This window comes from Tachyglossus aculeatus, chromosome 1, assembly GCF_015852505.1.
Source record: "Tachyglossus aculeatus isolate mTacAcu1 chromosome 1, mTacAcu1.pri, whole genome shotgun sequence".
NCBI lineage: Eukaryota > Metazoa > Chordata > Mammalia > Monotremata > Tachyglossidae > Tachyglossus > Tachyglossus aculeatus.
In genome coordinates this window covers 148,207,784-148,212,749 of record NC_052066.1, presented here as the reverse complement: position 1 = coordinate 148,212,749, position 4,966 = coordinate 148,207,784, and the positions used below count along the sequence as shown (strand labels likewise).

At 44.1% G+C, this 4,966-nt stretch overlaps 1 non-coding gene across 1 annotated transcript; it reads left to right on the top strand.

Moving 5' to 3' along the window:
* Positions 1-809: 809 nt before the first annotated feature.
* Positions 810-946, top strand: LOC119937157. Its single transcript, XR_005453933.1, has one exon. It is a non-coding gene; the product is annotated as a small nucleolar RNA SNORA7 (small nucleolar RNA).
* Positions 947-4,966: the final 4,020 nt, after the last annotated feature.

Below are 4,966 nucleotides of genomic sequence, written 5' to 3'. Positions count from 1 at the left end.
GGATGTTCTCTTCAGCCCTGCCACCCCATTTTCCACAACTAGTTATTCTAACGAATTCTTCAAGCCCAGCCTCCTCTCAGTGTCCCAAAATTTTGATACCAACTATAGGCAATGATTCTGACTATGTCTTTGAAAAGCTGGCAGTCCTGAGACATTTCTCAGTCCACAAAGACTGTTATTCATAAGGACTATTCAATGATCTAAAGGCTCTTGGAATAGATGTGAGTTTAGTTACAGAATCTCCAGCAAATATGCTTTGGCTAATCTTGCTTTTTGCCCCTAGCTTGCCCATTATGATGATACCTTGAATTAACAAATCAGGATTCTAGGGAACTCATAGGATGCTTCAAAGGCAGGATACTACAATTGAAGGGGGGAGAATACTGAGTAATGAGAGAGAGTAGGCTGGTATTTTCCCCATCATTTTAGGAATAGGGAAGGTGAATATCTTCCAACTTCCAATACAGACCTCTCGCCCACATCCTGCCTCTGGTCTGGAACGCCCTCCCTTTTAATATCAGATGATGATCACTTTCCTCACCTTCAAAGCCTTATTGAAAGCACATCTGCTCCAAGAGGTCTTCTCTGGCTAAGCTGTTCTTTCCTCTTCTCTCACTCCCTTCTGTGTCACCTTTGCACTTGGATTTGCACCATTTATTCACTCCTCCCTCAGCCTGACAGCATATGCACATATCTGTAATTTGCTTATTTATATTAATGTCTGTATTGCCCTCTTGACTGTAAGCTCATTATGGGCAGGGAACATGTCTCCCAACTCTGTTACATTGTACTCTCCCAAGCTCTTAGTTCCCCTCTTAGGGTTGCACCTGGAGAGTTTCCATTACTCTACCAGTCTCAGTGTGGGAGGGAGAGTCAAGCAGAGGCATATCCATTCCATTCTTAGCTTGGGCAATGGCTAGTGAGTGGAAGGCAATCTGCTACATGTCAAAATTCACCTGTCCTGTGCAGCAGTGGCATGGGAGAGAGTCAAGGGGGGAGACTCAAGTTTACTGCTTATAAGGTGGCAATAGTAAAGCACTTCCATATTTTTACCAAGAAAACTTTATGGATCCATTACCAGAATGATTGCAGACAGAGGTGGGACATTGCGGGAGATATGTGTCCATGGCATCACTATGGGTCAGAGAAGACTCAGCAATATAAGACAAAGCTCTTAGTACAGTGCACACAGTAAGCATCCAACAAATATGATTGATTGGTTTATTGATCGTGAAGGGACCAAGCTGGAAATAAAACCAGGGTTTGTGAGATTCATCCTGTAGCCTCCCCTCTAGGCAATAAATGTCAGGGTTTAGTGGGGAGTGGCAAATACAACACCAAGTTGAAAAATAGATTGATAAACTCTGGATCGATAAAATCCACTTGGTTCTTAAAACCATGTAGATCACTTTGGGCTCTGACACTTCCCAGCCCCCTCAACCTACACCCATCAAACCACTCGGGAGGGGATTCAGATCTGAAGGAAACCAACAACTGGAGACTGGGGCATTATTGACTAGTGATGGTCTTTGATGGGTCTGTCATGGTTTGGAAATGGCATCACCCTGGTTCTATTTGATTTTGAGCTCCTCAAGGGGGCACATCTCTATTTCTTTTGGTATTTGATAATAACAATAATAATCATAATTAATACTTGTTAAATGCTTGCTATGTTTTAAACACTGTTCTAAGCGCTTGGGCAAATGCAAGTTCATCAGGCCGGATGCAGTCCTTGTCCCACTTAGAGCTCAGAATTTAGTAGGAGGGGGAACAGGAATTGAATCCCCATTTTGCAGTGGAGCAAATTGAGGCACAGAGAAGTGGAGTGACTTGCCCAAGGTCACACAGTAGGCAAGTAATAGATTCTAGATTAGAATTCAGGTCCTCTGGCTCACAGGCCGTTCCACGTTATTCCCTGATTCTCATGAACCATTTCAGTTCACAGCAAACAGATACAGACAAGTCTGGGAGGCTGACTATTCCGCAAATGGGGTGTGGGGGTGGGTTGTTCTGGTTATGAGGGGTTTCCAGAGAACTCTGCCAATAACAATCTCCCATGAGAATACAGAAAACTCTGAGGCTGGGATCCTTGTGGGAGAAACTGCCACGGGTTTTCCTGGAACTCTTCCAAAAGATAGCTTGACCCTGGCCCCAAGTCTGGCTCCTTTGTCCACATTTCGAGAGGAGTATAAATGAGCCGACAGCCACTAGAAGCCCCCGCTGAGTTGTGCAAGCAGAGCAGAGTACAAGGCACAGAGCAGTTAAGCAAGGGGAAATATTTCCCTGAGTCACCCCTCATTCATAAACATATTTCTCCTCTCACCCAGCCCACTACCAGGCCCAACTCTGCACACACACCAAGCATCCTCTCCGAAAGCATTAACCATTTGACTGCAGTAGGTTTGGCAGAATTTCTTCCCGTTTTAGGAAACATGCTCAACCCATTTGGGTGCCGGCTCTGGGACAGATAACCGGTGGCTTGGGTGGCAGCAGCAGCCTTGCTCCCTGGAATAGTCTTCCTTTTTTGCCATCCTCTCTCAGAAGGGAACTGTGATAGGTGCTCCCCAAAGTGCAGTGTGTTCCCACATTTTGTTCAACATACCTGAGTTAGCAGGTCTTATCAGTGCTGGAAATGTAACTGCTTCTCACCCAATTAGCCGTGACCACAACTCTTCCTCTGCATCTGTATTTGTGAAGGTTTTCTGAATTAAATGACTGTCTCAGATACAAGTCTGGATTTTGGATGTGTCTTAATAGCCAAAATGGTTCTGTTGACGACGTGTGTTTTTCTGGGAAAGATTTCAAACCTAGGCAAACAGTGTGGCCTAGTGGAAAGAGCACAGGCATGGAAGTCAGAGGACCTGAGTTCTAATTCCAGATATTCTATTTTCCTGTTGTGTAACCTTGGGCAAGAGCTTAACTTCTTTTTGCCTCAGTTCCCTCATCTGCAAAATGAGGATTCAATACCTGTTTTCACTCCTACTTAGACTGTGAGCCCCATGTGGGACCTGACTATCTTATATCTGCCCCAGCACTTAGTAGTGTTTATCACATAGTAAGTGCTTATCTACTGCCATTATTATTATTATATTACTATTAATGTTATTCAGCAACAGATGTTGAGAGATGGAAACATTAAATATTTTTGTCAATATTATGACCTTTCATTTCACTGGAAAAATGATGCTGGGCAGACAAGTTTGTCCAGTTATTTGTGAAGCAGGGAAGGGAACAGGTTCTTGCAGAATTCATTTTGATGAGACCCTTTGAGAAAAGAGAACAATTTTACTTGGACCAATCTGCACATTTACCACTTATGTTAATGGTGGATTAGCCATCTTCATGTCCCAACCCTTCAGGAGTCTCAATCCATCAATCAATCATATTAATTGAATACTCACTGTGTGCAGAGCATTATACTCAGCACTTGGGAGGGAACAGTATTTGAACTCATGGACAATAGGGTCACTAGGGGTTGCTAGAAGGAATGATAGGAATGTAAGATGATCTGACGGATATTCTGAAGAGTAGTACCACAAGATTCCTCCAAGCTTCCTTGGTGGCCACAGTCCAAGACCGTGCAGATAGCACAGAACCATTGGTCTGCTAGCTGGCCCCATTTCTCTCCCCTGATTCTCCCAGAGGCTTCAGGCTCTCATCCTGCCTGCTCAGCTCCCCTCCTCTCCTCTTTTCCACTGCTTATTGGGTGGATGATAAGCAATTCCATGAGAGGGATAAACAAACAGACCAATAGAGAGAGGGAGAGAGAAATGGATGAACCAGAAATCTCTAGATCCTGCAGGAAATGCAGGAGAAGCAGTGTGGCCCACTGGAAAGATCCCAGGCCTGAGAGTCAGAGGGCTTGGGTTCTAACCCCAGCTCTGCCACCTGCCTCCTGTGTGACCTTGGGTAAATTGCTTAACTTCTTCTTTCGGCCTCAGGTGCCTCATCTGTAAAATGGGGATTTAATACCCATTCTCTCTTCCGTTTATACTATGAGCCCCATATGGGACTGGGACTATGTCTGACCAGATTATTTTGTATTTATCCCAGTGATCAATAATGTATTTAGCACATATGTAGGTGTATAACACATATCACAATTATTATTAGGCAGTCATGGGGAAACTTCATCAAATGGAGGAGAAAATCCAGAGAATTTGAAGACCATTTACCCTCTACCAAATTCAAAAGGAAAACCTCAATTGTAAAATGAGCTGCTTTCAAAAAGAAGTGAAAAGAAAGGAGACAGTGATAGTGGACATTGGCATGATGATGGTTTTGATGTTTGAGATCACTGTCTATCCCTCCCACTAGAGCTCAAATTTCAAGACCTTATATCCCCTGATGACCCTTAAAGTTATGGGAGGAATCAGTCCTCTTTGGAGAGGCATTTTATGTGGTTTGTGGTGGGGCTCAGCTAGCTTCCCCCTACTTCCCAAGTTGCTTTGCTGTCCAAATTCCTGAGCCCCTGGGTCCTGCTAGTTTTTCCCCCCAGTGGGTGCAGCTGAATGCATTTATCGACTGTATAATGGCACATGTGAGTTCTAGAAGAATTGGCATTGGTGGACAGTGTCTGGTCTCCTTTCACGTCCTTTCACGGGCAGCCTCTGAAGAGCCACAGATATCCTCAATGGTAAGTCTCTCTTTTTTTATAATCAAGGCAGAGCACACCAACCTCAGTCAATCGATCAATCAGTGGCATTTACTGAGCTCTTAATGTGGGCAGAGCACTGTACTAAGTGCTTGATAGAACAATATCACAGAGATGATAGCCACGTCCCTGCCCATGTACACAGGAGGAGACAGATATTAGCCTCAATTTCTCATCCCCTTATTAGGGCAAAAGACCTGAAGCCAAAAGCACTTTTTTAAGGTCACTAGATTTCTTGGAATTCCAATGAATAATTCTAGGCCTCTCTGGTGTTAGCTTGTATTCCAGACTGTAAACTCATTGTGGGCAGGG